Source organism: Carlito syrichta, unplaced genomic scaffold (assembly GCF_000164805.1).
Source record: "Carlito syrichta isolate Samal-C Ts95f unplaced genomic scaffold, Tarsius_syrichta-2.0.1 Scaffold302537, whole genome shotgun sequence".
In the NCBI taxonomy this organism is placed as follows: domain Eukaryota; kingdom Metazoa; phylum Chordata; class Mammalia; order Primates; family Tarsiidae; genus Carlito; species Carlito syrichta.
The window spans coordinates 61,375-84,314 of NW_007246633.1; the positions used below are offsets into that span (position 1 = coordinate 61,375).

At 41.5% G+C, this 22,940-nt stretch overlaps 1 pseudogene; it reads right to left on the minus strand.

The window, feature by feature from the left end:
• The window catches only part of LOC103259147, a 60,236-nt pseudogene extending 39,579 nt beyond the window's left edge, over nt 1-20,657 (minus strand).
• Between the last annotated feature and the right edge of the window lie 2,283 nt (nt 20,658-22,940).

Here is a 22,940-nt window from a genome sequence, read left to right on the forward strand (position 1 = left end):
TGACAAGGATTAATAATTTATGCCCATTAGGATAAAATTTGTCATTTAGGTAAAAACATATGAATCTACATCATAGATTATGGATTGGAAGAACTAGTACATTTTTCGGTGTGTGGCAAGTAACTCACATATCTGCAGGATTCAATTATTTTTTAAAAATCATTTCTTAAAATGCTCCATTCTGCAACATTTCTCAAAGCTAAGGAGTGATGCTTGTCTCATTTGGAATCATATGTTTAATTAATCATAGTTTGAGTTTCCACACCATTGTCATGAAGAAATATTAAGAGGCTATTATAAACTTTGCTTTAGAATAGTGGGTGCTGGCTTTGAGGAAAAAAAAAAAGTTTGAATAATCTACTTATTTGTCAGTCTCAGCTAACCTCTTGAGTATTAAAGTAGAGATTAAGACTAGATGACAGCTTCACTGGTGTATGTGAATGGAGGCTCCAAGCGTAGGCTGGCGAAATGGGTGTTTGGGTCATTCCTGATGGTTGTCAGTGACAACAGTTATTTTTGGCTACATGGTGCTAGGTTCGGAGTAAGGAAAAGTCTCTCCATACTTCATGTATTAGAGCATATGTGCTTTATCTATGAGGAAGAAATGCATATAACAAAGAACACATTTTATTTATTTATTTATTTTATCATAGAGATGTGGGGTACAATTCAGGGTTAGGTATACAAACATTGATTATGCAGGTACCCTTGTTGATGAGATATGCCCCTCCCTCTCCTAGCAGTTTCTCTCAACCGCCAATTCCACCCACCTCCCCTGACAGTTTCCCACTACTGTCAATCCCTTTCTTATAGTATTATAATTCTCCAAGGTCTGCTTATGAGTGAGAACATGTGGTACTCAGTTCTTTGTTTCTGTAATAGATCACTGAGTATTATAGATTTTAAATCCATCCAAGTTGCTGCGAAGTTCATAATTTTGTCCTTCTTTATGGCTGCATAATATTCCATTGTGTAAATGTGCCACTTTTTATCCAGTCCACTTAAAAAAAATATTTTATTTTAAAGATGCATGGTACAATTCAGGGTTAGGGATACAAGTGAACATTGTACAGGTAAAATTTGAGCCTCCTTTTGGTTCCTACTTTGCCTAGTGAGATCAGGCACCCTTATTGATGAAATGTGCTCCCCCCTCCCCTGGCAATTTCTTACTATTGCCAATTCCTTTCTTATAGTATTATGTTAAATGTTTAGGGTCCACTTATGAGTGAGAACATGTGGTAATCTGTTTTTTGTTTCTGTGATAGATCACTGAGTATCATAGACTTGAAATCTATCCAGGTTGCTGTGAAGTTCATAATTTTTCCTTCTTTATGGCTGTGTAATATTCCATCATGCATATGCACCATATTTTTTTTATCCAGTCCACTTTTGATGGGAAGCGTGGTTGGTTCCAATTTTTGTTTTTGTGAATAATGCTGCAATAAACATGTGTGTGCAGGTATCTTTTTTATAGAGTGATTTGAGTTCTTCTGGTATGTTCCCAGAAAGGGGATTGCTGGGTTGTATGGAAAGTCAATTTTTAGATCTTTTAGGAATCACCACATTGTTTTGTACAGAGGTTGTATTAGTTTACACTCCCACCAATGGCGTAGACGTGTTCCCTTTTTTCAGCATCCTCTTCAGCATCTGTTGTTTTTTGAGTTATTGATGATGGCCATCCTGACTGGAGTTAAGTAGTATCTCAGTGTGGTTTTACTTTGCAGTTCTTTGATGACTAGCGAAGCTGAGCATTTGTTCATGTATCTGTTGGCTGCTCTTATGCCTTCTTTTAAGAAGTGTCTATTTATATCTTGCCCATTTTTAATAAGGCTGTTTGTTTTTTTTCTTTTTGGCAAGTTTGAGTTCCTTGTAGATCCTAGATATTAGGCCTTTGTCAGATATGTAGTTGGCAAATACTTTTTTCCCATTCTGTAGGCTGTCTCCCTGCTCTCTTGATGGTTTCTCTTGCTTTGCAGAAGCTTTTCAGTTTTATGAAGTCTCACTTGTCAATCTTATCTCTTATGGCATGGGCATTTGGGATTTTGATCAGGAATTGGTTGCCAGTTCCAATTTCCATAAAGGTATCTCTAGAATTTTCTAAACTTCTTGTAGTTTGAGGTCTTACATTTAGGTATTTGATTTACTTAGAGTTTATTTTTCTGTAATAATAGGTAGAGGTCTTGTTTCAATCTTTATGAATTGATCAGCCAGTTTTCCCAGCACCATTTAGTGAATAGGTTCTCCTTTCCCCAGTGGTTGTTAGTGGAGGCTTAGTCAAAGACGAGTTGCTTGTGAAATTGAGGTTTTGCTTCTGAAATCTCTATCCTGTTCCATTGGTCTATATGCCTGTTCTTGTACCAATACCAGGATGTTTTGATTATTGTAGCCTTATAATAAAGTTTAAAGTCTGGAAGTGTGACACCTCCCACTTTGTTTCTTTTGCTGAGAATTGCTTTGGCTGCAACTTTACTCTTTCTGTCTCCATATAATGCCAAAAAACGAATACACATTTTATGAGATGTTATCTATGTATTACTTTTCAAAGTTGAATTAAATTATAGTAGCAATGTGTAATATGACATTTTCTCAACTGTGCTTTCACCATTTTCTTTGACTGTCCTGCCTGTTGAATTGTGATGCCAGGGTTCATTTGATTAATACCAACTTTTGAGTGAATATCATATTTACAGTGTGTATACATATTTTTGGTGTTCATTCTGTGTGTATATTTATGATTATTGTTTTGAGTTGGAGTTTCATTCTGTTGCCCAGGCTGGAGTGCAGCCTCAACCTCCCGGGCTCAGGTAATCCTTCTGCCTCAGCCACCTGAGTAGCTGGGACTACAAGTGTACACTACCATGCCTGGCTAACTTGAGTTTTTTGTAGAGATGACCTCTCACAATGATGCTTAAGCTGGTCTTGAACTCCTGGGCTCAAGCAATCCTCTCTTCTTGGCCTCCCAAAGTGCTAGGATTATAGGCATGAGCCACTGTACCCAGCCTCATTTTTGTACATATTTAAGCAAACTGTATTCATATGTAAAAATCTGTGAGCTCATCATTCCTGCCCTACCCAGGATGGTTTCTTTGGGGGGGGGGGCGCGGCGCAATATTAGGGCAAAGGACACACATTGCTGAGGCCCCTGGTGTGCACAGCACCTGACTTCCCAGGAAGGTTTGCTTCCTTTACATACTTTCTTAGAGGATGCAAGAGGACTGGTTGCACTGCTTTTAGCTCTTCAGTCTCTCCTCTGTACTTCAGTGCTGTTCATTAGGGAGCAGAACCTAAAGAAAGACCAACCATTATTCCCATTTTTAATAGACGAAGAATTAGCCATCCAGGTAACCTCCCAAAGTCACATGGCCAAACAAGACATTATGAATAGTTAATGAGAGGACTTTAAACGTTCTCACTATAAAGAAATGATAAATGTTTGAGGTCATGTAATTACTCTGATTTGATCATCACACAATGTCTACATGCATAGAAAATCACATTGTATCTCATAAATATGTGCGGTTATTATGTGTCAATTAAAAGTAAAAAGAAACTTTAAAAAAAGAGAGCAGCTAAGTGTCCCGAATCTTAATTCAGTGCTGGATCTTTAAGACTAAATCATCCAAAATAAACAGTTTAGTGAAGCCCAGAGGCAGTGAAACTGATAAAAGCAACAAAAGAGATACAAATCAACAGGTCTTCTGGCACTTTAGCCAGCCAGTTGGAGACTCCAAAGGGAGGGACAGAAATAGCTGTTGCTTGGGAATGTAATTGCCTTGGTCTGTTCAGGGAAAAAAGTACAAGAGCTTTAATTTGTGGAAGTCACAAATTAAAGTGCTTTGAAATGTTCTTAAAAAAAAAAAGAAAGTGCTGAGACAGCTTTGTTCCCCAATAACTACAATAGAAATTTGGGATAGTTATAGTTTTTAATCAGATGTTTAGGGAATCCATGTGGTTATTCTTTTGGAGGTGGTTGCATTAAAAAAAAAAAATTTTTTTTAGAGTCAGACAAAAGTTCCTTAGGATGAATGTTTCTGACCTAGATGAAACCAACAAAAAGCAAAACTCAAGCTGTTAACTCTTTGATGTCTCATTGTATGTGAAAGGATGTCTCAGAATCTCTAAAACTGGACTCTGATCACTGCATTTAGCATAGACGCTGATGTATTCTCTTCCGCAGCTGCCCTCTGATCCCACTGTTCACATCTGGATCAATTTCCTGAGTCCTGGCAGCCTGAGCTGGTGTTTCACTGAGGGATATTTACTCCCACACAGCTGTTCAGCAGTAGGAACAGAAAATCAGCTAGGATACAATTAATACGTGTTGTAATAAGGAGACGTCACCAAGAGAAACAGTTGCTGAATTGATTATGATGATGCCGAGGAGGGTAACGATAATGATAATGGTGATTAATAGAGCCATTACTGGGGACAGACTCATAGAAGCAGCATTTTTTATACTGCCTTATCCTATCCACTGAGCTAGGCAATGGGGTACATTTGTTTACGCTGCTGCAATCTTTCATGCTCCAGTTACCCACATAGATCTGGTTTACGCAATCGCAGATAAACTCTGCTTTGTTCTGAATCCCCTATATGAGACAAAAACGCATTCGATAGATTTCAGGTAAGTAATGGGGTGACATCCCAATGCCAGTATGTTTTCTTTTTTTGGTTAGAGATAATCTTGTCTGAAATTGCCAAAGTTCTCATAAGCAGAATCTCTGAACAGAAATGGTCAGACTGTTGAAATTGATTTGGAGAGGAGTTGACGAGGCTCTGAATACCCAGTAGTCCTCCTCCCTGTTTTGGGGCAGCTCTATTATTTTACTTAATTTTATAATTTATTTATATTTACATTTTATTTTGTTTCGGAATCTCACTCTGATGCTCAGGCTGGAGTGTAGTGGCATGATCACGGCTCACTGCAGCTCTACCTCCTGAGCTCAGGCCATCCTTCTGTCTCAGACTTCTAAGTAACTGGGACTACAGGCACGTGAAAGGGCAGCATTATCAGAACTCATAAGCACAATCTTATATCTCCATTGTCTATGTGAGTTTTTTTCTGTGAGACTTTCACTGTATTATAGAGGGCAGTTCTTCCAGATGTGGGTCTGTTTTGAGAGTGGCAGATCATCCAGCTGCCTTGGGTTCTCTGTGCCTTGGCCCCAGTCCTTATGTCCACTCAAAATGCACCTGTATTTTTCCCAGATTGCCTTCACCTCATACAAATCCACTGAGATAGTCAATGGGGTGCATTTAACTTTGTCCCGTTTAAGTGACTTTGAAAGTTGGAAAGCATAGTTGAGACCCATGAATTCAACTCTCCTTATATCATAGATGAAGGGGAGGGATTTATGACCCTTTAAAACTCTCCCTTAAAACTGATGCCTAAACTTCCACCACTGGAGATTAAGTTACATAGAGGAACGTAAAGGTACCCACTCTAAGCATCGTGTTACCTGGGCTCAAGTCCTGGTTCAGCTATTGATAAGCTGGGTGATTGTTGGCAAATTACCGAACATTATGCTTTAGTGTTGCCATAGTTAAAATGAGGAAAAAGTAGTGCCCCCTCCCGCAAGATTGTTTTGATAATTAGAAAAAGGAATATATGTAAGGGACTGACACAAGATGACCACTCCATAAACCTCAGCTGTGTGTGTGTGTGTGTGTGTGTGTGTGTGTGTTTGTTTGGTGGGGAAATCAACATTTATTAGGAACTGGACTTGAGTTATGCAGAAACAGTGACTTCCAGAACCCAGAACCCAGCTTTTGTGGGTTGGAGCCATGGCCTAGGGGGAGGGCCAGGATGGGAAAGAAGAGCAAGGAGTCAGATCTGCCGCTTCTGAGGACACCTCTGATGTTAGCTATGGTGAATAGTATATTTGCTATTGCTTATTTAGAGAAGACTCTTTCAGATAGCAAATGCCCTGAAAGGAGAAACAAATCTTGCTAGTATCTTCCTCCCGAGAGTGTAACATAGGTCGTTAGAACCAACAGATTCATGTCTCAGAAATCTCCTAGGCTAGTGCTTCTCATACCTGTCTGTGAAGAGACTCTTGCCAATACCAGTATCTGGTTTCCATCATCTTGGACTCCAGGGGTCTTGGTGGGTCCAGTATTCAGCATTTGAAAACAATCTCCCCAGGTGATTGTGAAGCTAGTGGCTAGAAGTTCAATCTGAGAAATATTGACCAAGGACACTTTTTCGCTTTTAAAGATGAAGAGAGCAAAATGAGCACAGCCACTGAGCATCTTGGTGGCAGCGTGGGACTAAAAGCTAGACAGCTTAGTACCTTCTTACAGAGTTCTTGTCAACAGTGTGAGCTATGGGAAAGGAGACCTCAGGAAGGCAAATGTCCCTGAACTCAGCATCATGACTTATTTCTCGGGTTCTCTGCCCTGGTGGCCTTTGATGTTTTCTTTTAAGCTTCAAACTGTCTAATTTGACCATCAAAGGTAAATCCTGGAGGATCATTTTGTGAACTGTTTCTTAAAAGGAACTTGAGACATTTGCTTTAATGAATGGTGACATTTCTGCTCACCTAGAGAGATTGAGAGGAAGCTCCCTCTGCACCTGTCGTCCATTCAGGGTATGGGGTGTCTGCAGAGCAACCAGAGGAAGGTTCTGACTGTCAGGATCATATTTGCCAACATGTCACCAAATGTGCTTTTATATTACTTTAAAATGAACTTAACAGCAAGAAGATAAACTCACTCCCAAACCCCCTGCCAAGCAAACTCACTCTGACCCTGCTTGCACCTGCCAGTCAACATTCTCAGGCTGTACACCTCCTCATCGCTTGGTATTCTGTGCAGATACAGTTGGATTCCAGCCTCTGTCTGCAATAAATAATGTTAATGAAAATAACATTATCTCTCACTTCTTACAATATGCCAGACAGGATGCCAAAAGCACTTTACATGTCATTTCTCATTTAATCCACATGTAGACTCTGTGAGATCAGTGATGAGGTCTCACTATGTTGCTGCGGCTGGTCTTGAACTCCTGGCCTCTAACATTTCTCCCTCCTCAGCCTCCCAAAGTGTTGGGATTACTGATATGAACCACCAGTAAAATTCCACAACTTCCAAACTTCTTGTCGTGGAGTACAATTCCCAATACAACATGACCTCTTGGCACTTGTTTCACATCTTCTGTCTCTCTCTCTCTCTCATTCCGCACCAGCCCTTATTCCCTCTCTGCTTTTACTCCAAAAAGCTGGACGGAGATGATCCTGCCTCAGGGCCTCACATTTTCTCTTTCCTCTGCCTAGGTTGCTCATCTCCAGCCACACATCTGAATTGTTCCCTCACTTTCCTCAACTATTCCTTCAAGAAATTCTCCGCGGGGCCCTTCCTGACCAGCCTTTAAATTGTAAAAATAGTACATACCAGTTAGATCTATCATACATTTACTTATTTATTGTCTGTCCACCATTAAATTGTAAGCTTGATAAGAGCAGGAACTGTCTGTTTCTGTTATACTACCAGTATCTAGAATAGTGCCTGGCACATTGTAGGTGCTCAATAAATATGTATTGAATAAGTGAATGAATACATCAGATGCCCTAAACTGATGTTCTCTTGAGGAGATCCAGCATGACCAGATGATTTAGTGATGACCAAACATCCCCACTCTTCTCCCTATGTTAGATATACATCTTGTTTCCTTCCTGATGGAAACTAAAAAAAAAAAAAAGCCACAATTTCTTTCCCTCTCTGAATTCATGCCTTACATTGGGACTTTGTAGATATTCCCTTTGAAAAGTAAGTCTAGCCAGGCTCAGTAGCTCAGCCTGTAATCCCGCACCTTTGGGAGGCTGAGGTGAGTGGATTGCCTGAGCATGCGGGTTCGAGACCCGCCTGGGCAGTGAGATCTCATCTCTACAATAAATCAAAAAATCAGCCAGGCATGGTAGCGTATGCCTGTAATTCTGTCTACTTGGAAGGTTGAGGCGGAGAGATCGCCAGAGCCCAGCGGGTTGAGGCTGCTGTGGCTGGGAGCGGCCACTGCATTCCAGTCTGGGTGACAGAGTGAGACTCCAACTCAAAAAAAAAAAAAAAAAAGTAAGTCTATCTCATCTTTTGAGGTGACCTTGTAATTTGTTTTGGCTAGTGTACACTAACAGACATGAAACACAGACTTGAAAGGTTCTTGCGCAATGGAACTCTGGACCCTCATGTAACCAAATGTGGCTAGACTGTGGTATAATAAGAGACAAGTGGTCAGGTGCCCCTAAGGCTCCAACTGGCAGCAAGCTGACACCAAGAAGCTAAGCCACTGACTTCAGACATATATGAGAGCCCTGCTGAAATCAGCTGAACCCATTCCAGAACTGGCCAGCTGAACCAGCCCAAATTGCTGACCCTAGGGTCATTACCTAAATGGTTGCTGTTTTAGGTCACTAAGTTTGAAGTGGTTTATTTCATGGCAAAAGCTAACTGCTATACCTGCATATGTAAAAAAAGAGAAGGCAGGGACTAAACAGTGAAGAAAAGGGATTTTTGTTGGCTCTGGCAAATGCCAGTATAAGATTTCATAGTTCCAATAGCTAGATCAAGCCCAAATGGGGTAGTGTTATCATTACTGGGCCAGGTAGCAGAAATACATGGCCTTTAATGAGCCTTTTTTTAATGCAAAGCATTACAGTTAGCTTTTCTTTTCTTTTCTTTTTTTTTTTTTGAGTTGGAGTTTGCATCTCACATTGTTGCCCGGGCTTGAGTGCAGTGGCACAATCATAGCTTAACGCAGCCTTAACCTCCAAGTCTCAGGCCATCTTTCCACCTCAGCCTCCTGAGTAGCTGGGACTACAGGTGTGTGCCACTATGCCCAGCTAATTTTTTTGATTTTTTTTTTTGTAAAATAAGGTCTCCCTATGTTGCCCAGGCTGTCCTCAAACCCCTAGGTTCAAGTGATCCTTCTATCTCAGCCTCCCAAAGTGCTGGAATTACAGGCATGAGTCACTGTACCTGGCCTACAGTTAGTTTTAATTATCGTCACATCCTTTTTCTTTTAACCATAGAAAGACCTTCAGGACCTAAGCATGGTGAATCCTATTAGGAGGAGAATGATTGTTTTTTCTAGTAAATTGGGGATAAAGATTGTTGAGGCTTTTTTTTTTTTAAGAAGTTAGAGTAGTGGATAAGGGTCATCAGCTATCAGAGACCCACTGATTTCCCTGGAGTAAATAATCACAAGAGTAATTCGCTCCCAAAGCAAAGGAGGAGCCTCCAGAGATGGGTAATTGAACATCAAAGGCTGGCACAGTTTAAATTGTGGGGGTCATTTGTAGAATATGCTGCAGCAACCAGGAAGCAGGATCTTATCTCACTGCCATTCATCTATTTTGTCATCTTGAGCAAGGTTTTTCTTATCCAGGACTTTCAGATTTTTATCAGAAATATGAATATCTGGCTCTTTGCCACAGTTTCTGGATAGGTGTCCTAAAACTTGTCATTGGGCTGGAATGGATCCATTCAGAGAGTTGCTTGTGGGAAAAGTGTTGCATAGGAGAAATTCGAAGCTTGTGCTAGTCAATGCATGCGCTCAGGCTGGGCTGGGGCCTATCTCTTGTTCAGAACCCAGTTGGTGTGCCTGGGGGGATAGAGAGATATTTATAGCACCACAAAGAGCCAGATTGTGGGAATCTGTTAATGATTAAACTGTGTAATGTGTTGAAAGTGACGATAAACCTTTGAAATACATGCAGCAGAATTGATTAAATTTCTATAACATGTATCCTCAAAGCATAATTCTTCTGCGCCATGCCATGGGTGTACTTACACAAAAAAAGAAAAGTTATTGCATCAGGTTCAAGAATGAAACATCTGAACCAAGCTAATGGATGAGCCAGCTGCACATTGATTGAGGGGTGATCTGTGAAGGAATACCACGGGACAATGATTTGTGGAAATTCAGTTGTACCGAGAGATCAGTGAGATGTAAGGATATATCTACTCATTCACCTACACCTTTTCAAGGGCTCGAGTGGTTTATTGCCTTCACTCTGAAGAGCATTTATCAGAGAGATGCCTATTTTTCTTACAAGCTCTCAATAATTCTAGCAGGTTCTTCAGGAGATATAGTAAAAAATGTATTAGGGCTCTGGGAGGAGCACTAATTTATTTATTCAATGACTATTTATTGAGGGTTTATGATGGTGCTAGCCACTGCTCTAGGCACTTGAAATACATCAGGGAATTGATCTCACACAGATTCCTATCCTGGGGTTGGGGATGGGTATGAAGAGTGACAGTAAGCAGTAAACATAACAAAGCAAGTAAATACAAAGTTTGTCATAAGGATATAAGAGCTATGGGAAAAATAAGATAAAATAGGGGTAAAGGACATCAGAAGGGCTGGAGGGGGGTGGTTGCAATATTGGAAAGGTAGCGAGAGTGGCCCTCATTGAGAAGATGTGATCTGAGCAAAGACCCAAAGGAGGAACCACTTGAATACCACCATGGAGAAATGGAAGCACTTCTGTCTTTGTGTCCCTTCTTCTCTCCCAAGAACCTGCTCAAATACTGTATACGTAGTAATGGCTTGTTTAATATAAATTAAAGTCTTCCTTAATATAAATTAAAGATGGGCTGAACATGGTGGCTCATGCCTGCAATTCCAGAACTTGGAAGACAAAAGTAGGAAGATTGCTTAAACCCAGGAGTTTGCGACCAGCTGGGCAACAAAGCAAGACCTCATGTCTACAAAAAATAAAATAAATAGTTAGCTGGGTGTGGTGGTGCATGCCTGTAGTCCCAGCTACTTGGGAGACCTGATTCAGGAGGATCCTTTAGCCCAGGAGTTGTAGGCTGCAGTGAGCTGTAATTCTGCCACGACATTCCAGGCTGGGCAACAGAGTGAGATCTTGACTCAAAGAAGCAAACAAACAAACAAGTAAATTAAAGAAGACCACAGATTTCTTCATCATGGGATTAAGTGGCCTTTTCCCCCGAGAAACAAAGAAAAATATTCTTATTCTTGCTAGGTTTCTCTTTTCTCTCCTCCCTCCTTCACTATCCTTCTGCTCTTCAGCTCATGACAATCTGGATTCTGTCTTGATCACACCAATGAAATATCACCATTTTTGCATTGGCAAAGCTATGATTGTGGAAAAAATACTAGAGTTGCTGTGATTTTCTACCAGCAGCAAAAGTTTAGCCAGTGCCCTTGTGGAAGTGCATGCAAGAACCCTCCTCTTTCCTGTGGCCCTTACGGTCAGGTGCCACTGGGATTACCAGGACACATTCTCCCCCTCCTCCTGCCATAAAATCCCTGGCAGAGAGCAAGAAGAAACTCACTCCCCTCAGCTGTCAGAGGAGTAAGATACTAACTTCCTTAATTCATGGGGGAAATGGAATTGACTGACAGACCTAGAGAGAGCTGCAACTCATTTAACCCACCCAAAGATATTATATGGCTTTAAGCCTTGTTCAGGAGCATGAGAAGGTAATAAACTGCGTGAATAAGCTCAGTTCTCCAGGGAGGGAGAGCTGCTGTTCAACTGACACTCAAATTGTTTCTTTCTTTCCTTTTTCAGGCCCTCTGTGCATGCCATGCTTAATAGAGGTAATAAAAAGGTAAGACTATAAAGAAGGAAGAAGCCTATCAAGGAAAGAAGACTCTTTATTTGCTCTCCTGTCATGGTACTCTTTGCAGTCCCCTGGCTTCCAACACATCCGTGGTAACTGCTGGATGGCAGGCTGTAATAGGACAGTGAGCAGGAGTGGATGGATCGGGAAATGAATTTGAGGTGTCCCCAAGATTGTTGTAGTCATTTGAAGGAAAGCAGCCCACCTTCCTCTCAAGATATTTTTTTTGCTCATTCTTAAAAAGCAGAGCTGTTTCTTGTCTTTGGGCATCATCATGGTGTGACAGCAACCTGGGGTTGGGACTCTTGGGCTCTACATTGGTGTACCCCCGAGACAGGAGGCACACAGTTTCTTGCATCCACCATCATCCTGAATACACAGCTGGGCACAATGAGGGTGCCAAGTAAATATTCATTTGTAAATTACTCTTCCCCATGTCTTTGACCCCTCTGTTTCCTCAACTGTAAAATAGTATAATCCACCAGAAATATCCTTCTCAGTCCTTCTTACAACTGCACGTGAAAATACTTCACCGGCCAGGCTCAGTGGCTCAGCCTGTAATCCCAGCACTTTGGGAGGCTGAGGCGAGTGGATTGTCTGAACCTGTGGGTTCAAGACCAGCACAGGCAACTTGGCGAGACCTCGTCTCTACAATAAGTAAAAAATTAGCTGGGTGTGGTAGTGCGTGCCTGCAGTTCCAGCTACTTGGAAGGCTGAGGCGGAAGGATCCCTGGAGGCTGCAGTGGCCGGGAGCATGCCACTACACTCCAGTCTGGGCGACAGAGTAAGACTCCAACTCAAAAAAAGAAAAAAAAGAAAAAAGAAAGTACTACACCATCATGTTGTTCACAAAATGAGACTAAGCCTGACCTGTGGAGTGTTTGCTTGTTTTGTTTTTTAACTCCTTAAGGGAGAGTTTTTATGAATAAACACGAGAGAGAATTACTTTGTCTTTTCTGGAAACTTCCAAGTGTTAAAAATCCAGGTGATAAGAGTTTTGAAAGGACATGAAAATCAGTAGCAACATCTAATACGTATTGAACATCATTTACATCAATCCTTGTTCTAGGTGTTCATGTATATTATTACTTCATGTAATCCTCACAACATGAGGCGAATGAGTACTATTATTATCCCTGCTTTAGAGATGAAAAAACCGAGCCCCAGATAGGTTAAATTGCCATTTCTCAAGACATAAAGTTGACAAGTAGAAGACTCAGGATTTGACCCCAAGCAGCCTACCTCCAGAAACTTCTATTATAGCCGCTGAGCTATACAAGTTCTTTAGCAGCAGCTAACACACTATGAGACTTTCGCAGGAATCTTGAGCAAGCTTTGCAGAGAAAGAAAATGCTATGTAATTGTCTCTAATTTTTTTGAAGATACTCCAGAGGGGGAAAGTACATAGCTAACAGTTCTATCCTTCTTATTAAGAGCACAGGGCTAGGATATCACAACAGCATTTTTCACTAAATCATAAGCCTGGTTTTTAATGTCTATAGCAATCACTATGAAACTCTGCATTTCTCCTAGTTAAGCTTAAAGAAGGTAAAAAAATTTACACAAACCTCAAGAAACATATGCAAATAATGCAGTTGTGTTCAATATCGGCTTTTATTATAGCTTCCCTGTAGGCAATTCAGAGATGATAAATACAGTCCTCTCTCGATGATATCCTCAGGCGATTGATTCCAGGACCCCCGTTGATACCAAAATCCACAGATGTTCAAGTCTCTGATATGCAATGCTGTAGTATCTGCATATCACCTACGCACATCCCACCATATACTTTAATCATCTCGAGATTACTTGTAATATCAGTATAACTTAAACGCTATGTAAATAGTTGTTATCTTGTATTTTTAAACTTGTATTTTTTCATTGATATTTTTACTTATTCTTCTTTTTCAAATATTTTTCTATCTGCAGATGTGGAACCTGCAAATACAAAAGACTGCCTGTCACTGTTTCTAGGTGACTGTTACCTGTTAAGAGCTCATCACCTTTATTTCCCACTGCTTATTTTTAAATTATATTGAAATCTAAGAACAATCCATGAATTCCTGAGGCAATTACTTTTTTTTGATTTGAGGTCTCACTCTGTTGCCTAGGTAGGGCTCACTGCAGTCTTGACCTCCTGGGCTCAGGCGATCCTTCTGCCTCAGCCTCCTGAGATGCCTGGCTAAATTTTTAAAAGAATTTTTTGTAGAGATGAGATCTTGCTACATTGCCCAGGCCGGTCTCAAACTCCTGGGCTCAGGCAATCCTCTCACCTTGGCCTCCCAAAGTACTGAGATAACAGGCATGAGATACGTTTTTGATAGACAGTACAACAAAGACATTGCTTCTCAATCAATTATTCCGCTGACGAATATAGGATAATGTATTTTCTACTGGCTAAGAACAATGGGGACAAGGAAAGATGACATTTCTGTCCTCCAGGGAGTTTACCATGCATTGAAGAAACAAGAATCCACACTGGATAATTAAAGGACAGGATGACACAGCTTTGATATGGGTACTGGGGTGGCACACATACTACACTTGATGGGAATGAGATGATCATGGAGCTGGAAGGATCAAAGACAAGGTCACAGAGGAGGGCAGCTCTACATCAACTGCATGGGATGGGTAGACTTTTGATGGACAGAGAGTAGTAAAATTGCAATTCTAGCCTAGTGTGTCAGTGAGGCAGCATAGTTCAGGGTCTATAAGAGAAGTTTCTGGAAAAAGGCTGCTTGGGTTCTAATCCTGGTTTTGCTACTTGTTAGCTGTAAATCTAAAGAAAATGAACAATTTACACTCTCTGAAGCTGTTTTCTCATCTGTAAGAAGGTGGAAGGAGGAAAAGGGAGTTCAGTTAGGGTCCCAACAGGAAACAGATGAAGTACTCTAAATAGGATGTTTCATTTACAAGTATTAGAGCAGTAACCAGATGCAGTGGTGGTGAGGGGAAAGAAGGAGACATTATCCTCGGATCCTTAGGACTAGGGGAAAGAATGTCCCTATAGTCAGTAAGCCCTGTGTAGAGGAGGTTACCTCTTAGGGAGCAGAGCGCTAGGTGGGAAGCTCAGCTAGTCTATTTTTTATTATTATTATTTTTATTATTTTTTTTGAGTTGGAGTGTCACTCTGTCGCCCAGACTGGAGTGCAGTGGCCGCTCCCGGCCACCGCAGCCTCGACCTGCTGGACTCCGGCGATCCTTCCGCCTCAGCCTTCTGAGTAGCCGGAATTACCGGCGCGCGCTGCCACGCCCTGCTAATTTTTTGATTTATTGTAGAGATGAGGTCTCGCCTGCCCAGGTGGGTCTCGAACCCGCGGGCTCAGGCAATCCACTCACCTCAGCCTCCGAAAGGCGCAGGATTACAGGCTGAGCCACCGAGCCCGGCTCAGCTAGTCTAAAGTCACCCCAGAGGGGAAGGGCCAGGACAATAAGTACCACCACTGTCCCACCTCTTCTGATCTTCTGCCTGGTTCCACTTTTCTGTCCCTATTAGCAGAGCTTATCCAGGGAGCTGTCTTCTTTGGGAAATGGATGAAACTACCCAGGTCAGGCTCCCAGGAAGACTACATGGAGGAGAAAGAGAATGTGTGGATCTGGAGGGGCAGATGGAAGGCATCTGGCACCGTGCTGGAATACCAAAGTGCAAATACTGTCTTTTATTAGGAAGAGGCTTGCTGGGAGACTGTGAGGCAGAGAGACAATAAATGCTGGAGAGAGATGTGCTGGGTTGGACCTCCCCCTTCTCTGCTCCACACCCTCTCCCAACCCCGGGTACTGCTCGCTCTCCTGGAGGCAACCATCAGTGTCCCTCAGGGACTTCCCTCCCTCTGCTGCAGGCAGCAGCTCTGACTACATCTCTCTGGAGAAATTTTCCTTGGTTGACTCACTTTCTCCTTCTTTACCTGTGGTTTTAAGATCTGCCCTGATAACTGTAGCCTGGTTGGATTTTCTAGAAAGAGAGATAGCTGCTCCCTGAACCAAAGTCTCTTAGCTGTCATAGAGCCAGGCCTTGCGATACTCTGTTGCGGAAAGAAAGCTAATGTGCCTCATTACAGCCTGATGCAGAGATTCCTTCTGACAGACACATGCGGTAATGGCTTGGAATGAACACACTCCTACGAACAATTGAAAAAGAGACTTCGCATTGTTCTTTGGGCCCGTAATTGGTTTGCTGTAAAAAAGGACTGCGTTGGTTGTACTACACATTTCCGCTCTGAACAATGCCTTTATTGCATCAACTTAAATATATGAGGAATGAAGCACTTTGTGAAAGAAGCCACCCTATGCCTGTATGTGGATTTGAAAAACCAAGGGGTCCCTAGAGCCAAGGTTGTAGGGGCTCTTTCTCCACACCTTGACAGTTGTGTTCGAGTCTGCCTTGCCACAAATAATTTGACCCTGTCTTCTCTATACTTTTTGAGGGGCAAAGAACTTTAGAACTTGGGGACAGCAGGAATCTACTAGCAGCTAACTCCATGAACAGATGGATTTGCCTCTTTTCCTGCCCTTGCAGAGTGAGCTTTAGAGGAAGATGCCCACCAAGGGATGGCTCTCAATTATATCAGACTAGAAGTTTCAGTTCTTTTTCCTTCCAGGTGACAATTCTGAGCCACTAAGCCCCAGACCAGGGGTGGTACTGCTTCCTCACAGAAACAATGACATGGCCAGACATTATATTTCTTTCTAGAAAGTCATCCATTCGCGTTTCTCTTAGTCAAATTGTAGGCCATTCAGCTGACTGATTGAAAAGAGGCTAGATTTCAGGGTGGGTAGAGTCAATGGGCTTGATTTTCTGATGATCACAGATAAAGCTGCAGTTTGCCATCTATAATCCACAACATGGGGAGACATCAGCAAAGGTCATCCCCCAACCATGTTTTTATCATAGAAATTTGAGACCCCTTCCTATAATAGTCCTCAAGGTCTGCTTTCTGTCTTTTTCCACAGTGTGCCTCGCTTATAGGATGATCTCAGATGAATTTGAATTGGTCTTCAATTTTGCTTTTGGATGCACATAAAATAATTGCTTTTGAAACAATACCCTCATGATTAAAAAACCACTGCAGCTAAAAATATTTAAATCAGGAAGCATCCCAAATAAAGGACTTGGCAAAACACATCAGATATGACAAAAATTTTGCTGGCAGAATGCAAAATAGATATCAAAAGACTAAACTACACATAAGGAACCATTAAGTGCTAGAGTTTTGCTTGGTATCTTTTTGCCCAAGATGTTTATACATCTCCACGTAATTGCAGCTAATCATATAAATTCTTTGTTTCAGTGTGAAATCGGTTCAGGTTGACACCTCCACTTTAGTGTTGATTAGTTTTCTTCCATCTCCTGATCCTTCTGCCTTTTTTTTTTAAAAGAATAAATTATTGGCAGAGCATGGGCTTGAGAAGCAGGGATTTAATTCGATTAATCTTTCCCCCTTTTTTCCTCATTTTCCTATGCTTATCTCCAACAAGCCCTGATCTTAAGTCAGGCCCACCTCAGATTCTCTCAACAAATCCTTCTTATTTTAATTCCCTGTCATATTGATCTCTTCCTCTCCCCATCTTTTCCTCCCTTCCCTTTCTTTTTAATTTCCATTTCCAGATTTTCTCCATTTTATGGGGCAATTGTAAACTACAGACAGTCAAATATTATGGGAGGATTGTTCTACTTGGTGGCCTAGTGAGTCACAACAGATTCCATGACACCAACTTTCCCACTTGGAAGGGAAAAGCTTATCCTAAAACCAGGACCATTCTTCTTCCTTGTTAACGCTTTCCCTGCCCAGTTGACCAAATTCAGTTTGGGCAAAGGAAAGGGTGAGGAGAGGTCATGGCTGTTATCCTCTTTTGACCCATGGTAGAGCAGCTTCACCCTATAGGAAACACTGCTTGAAAGACAAGAAGGCCACGAGAATGGGGATGCCAGAGTGGAGCAGAGGGTCTGTCTCACTCCTGAGAGCATCTATGTCCCCAGGTAGGAGTTGGGCAGCTCCAGGGTACCTATCCAGGGAGAGTTCTCCTTCTCTCAGACCTCACCACCCTCTGACTCTCTAATTCATGAGAGCTTCCATGTGGTTCTTTACTGGGTATGATCCCAAGGTTGAGGTCTAGAAATTTCTAGGTCTCAGAAAAGTTATCGAGGAGAAGTATCACTTTGGAATACTTTCTCTTAAGCAAAATTTCAATTTATTTAATACTATCTTCCCATTTTGACACTGGGAAAATCATCCTAATATTAAAACACTTCTAGCACTCACTAGGTTCCTGCTTCATGTAATTTCATATCTCACTTTTTCTGACTACTCAGCCCACAATGATCTTTCCATTTCAAACTCCCATAACACATATTAAGTCTCCATGGAAGTGGCCACTGCTTTTTGTTCTCTTTTTATTAAATTTTAATTTAACTTTTTCTTTTAATAGAGACTAGGTCTCACTATGTTGCTCAGGCCAGCCTTGAACTCCTGGGCTCAAGTGATTCTCCTCTCTCAGCCCCCTAAAGCGCTGGAATTACAGGCATGAGCCTCCACACCTGCCCTTCTTTTTCTCTTTGAATCCCTAGCACTGAGCAAGGGATATGTCACTTGACTGGAACTCCATGATACTTTCTGCGTTTACCGTGCCTTGATGGTGCAACTATTTTTTTTTTTTGAATAAATACATTTTGCGTCCAACTAGACTGTAGCTCTCTGAGAACACTGCACTCTAACCACCACGGAGTGCGCCGTTCTTTGCACAGAGTAGGTGGTCATTATAGACTTGTTTTGATGATGATTACTCAACTCCACAAATATTGAAGTTCTTCTCTGTGTCAGAATTTGTGATGGGTGCATAGGATGAAAAGTGGGGGAAAAAAGAAACTCTGCTCTCTAGGAAGTCAAGATATGGCATCACAATAATAACAATCTTGTTTTACTTGTGCTATCCCTAGGGTCTGGCAGAGAGATGCACCTTAATCAAATACCTGTTGATTTAATAATCATTGTGTAGACTAAATTTTGGAAGTATAGTGTTGTATTGCTATCTGACATGTTTTGTACAAGGCAAGATTGAATTAATTGTTTTCAGGTGCCCTGAGTTGTTTAGCCCATGCCCTACATGCATTGTATCCCATTTAATATCTTGCCCAGTGTAAATGCAAATCCAACTATCAACATAGGCTCTGTGCTGGGCACTGGGCACTGGGCAGAAAGAGATGGGGGGGCAAGAAAGGGGGAGGGAGAGAGGAAAGGAGGGGGAGAGAAAAGAGGAGAAAGGGAGAGGGAGGGAGGGAAAGAGGGAGAGAGAGAGGGAGAAAGAGGAGGAGGTGTATTTGATATGCTACTAGTTCTCAAGAGCTCAACAGAAACACTGCTTACCCCTACTAGGAGGCAGACTGCTAAATGCAAGAATAGAGATAAAAGCCAAGTGTTACTGGAGTGATTAATTTTGACTGCAGTGATTCTGGCAGACTTCACAAATAAATTGACATTTGAGTTGGCCCTTGATATTGGATTTTGACAGGCAGAGACCGAAGGAAAGAGCAACTCAGACAGGTGAAACAGGATAAACAAAGGCATGAAAGTGTGAAAGTTTCTTTCCTAAATAAGCAGAAGAGGTAGAAGGTTGGGCACGGTTTGAATATCAAGGGCTGTGAATGACCCAGATCAGAGGCTGCCCTGGTATTTTCCAGGTCAAATTAGGCCTCTGGCCAAGACTTGTTTGGCCTCAAACAAGGTTTTCAATTTTTCTGAGTTACAGCCAACATTTAAAAATCAGATTCCACATACGCATTTGGATTTTTGGCTGCTCTTGAAAAAAATCTGACAACAGTGGGCCTGCATTTCCTCAAGGCAGCAACTGACTGGAACCGAGTAATGGCTGCTCTTTCTAGGCAGGCAAGAGCTCTTCACCTTGCGACTATCCTAACTGGGCTCAAATGACACAGGCAGGTATTTGAGTTTGTGTCCTCTGACCTAAAAGCTTCACTGACTGCTGCATGCTGGGAGAGCGGGGGTATTGTTTCAGGGAGCTTTATACAGTGGTTGACTTAAACACACATCTGGGAGGCTCTTGGGAATTGGAAGACTCTTCAAGGGAGAAAAAGTGTCAGGAAGTCACCCCAGATACTGCTCTGAGGAATCTTGTTTGTCTAATTAGATCTTAGGCTGGCACACCTGGTGGATTTTTAGAGGCAGGGAATAATGACCCTCACAGTTTAAAAGATCTCTTTCCATGGCAACCCACAATGCTTTTGACAATTTGAGAGCTTGTTAGCATCACGTCTCTGGTTTATCTTTCCCTTATAAGTGAGTTTTCTTTTTTTCTGAAATGCAGACTGGCGGCATGCCAACAAGAATTGAAATCCATTTTCAGAACAAAGGAGGAAATGTATATATGTCTTTTCTCTTTCATTTCCTTTGTTCAGCTCTTATGCCAATCAGATGCTTCTACTTCTTGAACCTCTGTGAGCAAAACCTTGTTTTTCTTTTTCTTGTGGAAAAATGCACTTTGATTGCACTGGTGCTCATGCGCCACTGCAAGACTTTGAATGCAAAGGCATGCAAATGCCCCTAATTGCAAACGTACAAAAATACACACAACAAAATGCAGTTGTGTATGTACTGTGCACACACAGAGACCTCTGAGCTCCTGCTCATATACAAACTCGCTCTGTGCCTGATACCTATTAAGAGTGAGAGGTTCCTAACTGACATAACCTTCTTTTCAGAAGAATAAAATAGAAGGTTACTGAGTCGATGAGCTAATCTGTCTAATTAGATGCCTCTGAGCAAAATGCATAAAATTTGCATGAATTATCTTAACATGCAAAGAGTAGGACACAGGAAGGAAAAACCCAAGAAAATTTACATTTTGATTAGGGAGGGGGATGTTTGGGGGCTATCATCCAGAAGGTCCTTTCTTCTTTTATGTTTTGGGACTCTGCTCAAGAAGAGCTGCAGTGGGCTGACTAACGTTAGCAGACAATCCATATATCCTCGGGCTTTGCGAGCAGTTCTTGCAGGTGTGGTCGGCGTCCGCTCCGTGAAACAGCCATCCAACTCCGGCTGGGGAAGCTTCATAAGGGCAGTTAGTTTCAGTGCTGGCCTCTGGCTGGCTTAAAGGACAATCCCTTCTTGGCCTCTAGGTGGCACTGTTGTATCTATTGTGAGAAGCGCTGTACTTTGGTTGGCTAGCTACATCACCGCTATTTAAAATGGAGGAAGAAAGAAAAAAAAAGAAGAAAAAAGAAAATACACTCCCTCTCCCCACAACACACACCTGCGAACATTCACGGCACACTCTACCATGTCACCCAGTGGACATTATATGTTGTTTAACCATATAGGGTTTGTTTAAAATCAGTAGTTCTCTTAGTCCCTTTCCTGCGAATATGCATATTAAGCTTTGGGAATGATTCATTTGAAAGCTTAACTGCCTGAGACAGCGCTTGCCTCTCCCCATTTCCCTCCCCTCACCTTCCAGATTTTTCCCTTCCTTGCTGCTACTGACATTCACACAGTGATGGGTGATATTGGAAAAAGGGCTGGGCAGAGTCTGTGCCTGAACACGAGGAGGCACTGGTTAGTGTTGGAAATAAGCCCAGAGGGGAGCCACGTGGGGAGAGGGCAACCTGACTAAATGGGGGAGTGGGAGGAAAACAAATTGTTGCTTCTCCCATTCTATTCTTTCTGGCAGTCTAGAAAACTGGTTTCCTTCTGTGTTTTGACCAAGTGTGAGATTTACATTCTGACATCTAATTAGAAGTAGTGAGGTTGAGGTGGTGGAAGATGAGCTCACTCCTTAGGATTGCCTCAGTTTCCCCAGTGCAGAGATGGGACATTGTATGGGGTAAAGCCTTATAGACAATATTAAAGAGACTCTATAGAAAAAAAAAATGATAGGCGGTTCAGAGGATGGGAGTTAATTCTCAAAACTTCTTAGAAGTGAAACTTACAAGAAGTATAGCCAACCTTTGGATAGCAATTTAGCATTTGGTAGAGCTCCCTCACCCCCAGTAGTAATTATCTCATTTCTTTCTCCCAGCATTCCCATTTCACATAGGAGGGCACCGGGTCCTTTCAGTATCTTGCTTAAGATCACAGGAGGAGGGACAGAGCCAGTTTCTAAAACCAGGTTGTCTAACTCCAAGTTCTGCTATCTTGAGGTAGTCTTTTTTAAAAAAAAAATCCCTGAACAAATACTTCAGTTAAGAAGCAATATTCAAGTCCAAGAGATGAACATTTGCCCCATTTGCCACCCCAAAATCAAATCAAGATATTATGCTTAAAGCAAAGCAATAAAAAAAGGGTACCCAGTCTTTTTTGTTTGTTTATTTTTAATGAAAATTCTGACTTTACATTGACTTGAGAAGCAACAACCTTAGGGCATATTCTCTGTTTGTCAGTTTTGCTGTAATATCTTTAGCTTTATCATTTTATCCATATGAGCCTCAGTGATGTTCGCCATAAGTTGAATAAACTTTTTCCATGTCTTAGTCATCTAGGGAAAATAAATTTATGTTTTATGTGTCACTCAGGATTCTTTGAATGAAAGAGTCAAGACAAGCATTAGTTTTTAATCATTGTTTTATTAGCAATTTATTAAGCCCAAACCTTAGGGAATCATGTAAGAATATATGATTTTCTCTGCCTGATTACATCTTTATCTGTGAGTTTTGTAGAAGTTTATAATGGATGAAATAGTACTTAACAGCTTCATAAACCAAACTGTTATGCACGTTTAAATGGTCTTCACTCTTATTATCTTAACTAATGAATTTTTCCAGGCATCTCCGTTATTGCTGTATGATTTATAAAGATTATATTTACTTTTTCTCCTTATAAGAACCTAATGAGACCAAATTGGTTGCATGTAATCAGACACTGGCCTTTTTCATCTCTTCGGGTTTTATTTACGAAAGCTTATTAGAGCAAACGTACTGAGTAATATGCAGCGATAGCTAGGTTTTGCCTAATGATCCCAAACAGCCAACACAGAATGCAGATAATGAAATGACAGGCTGATTACAAATGCAGGGAGAAAAGTAAATGCACTCAGGGCCCATTTCTAAAATCCTTACCTAGGCAGAATGCCCATTAACATGTTTCAACCTAAGAGCACATATTTGTACAGAGACCTAGAATGAGACTGTACCAGACATCTCAGAAACTGAGGGTTGAGTTGTTTTCCAGCCCTGGAGGACTGAGTTAAAGTACTATGTGTGATTGGTTGTGTAGGTAAAGATGCAGTGGCACCAAAGATTTGATGACCTCCAATTCATTAACTATAGAAAGTAGTTCACAAAGCTTACATCCACAAGTAAAATACAGAATGATTTGAACTAATATTTTTAATAATTTGGA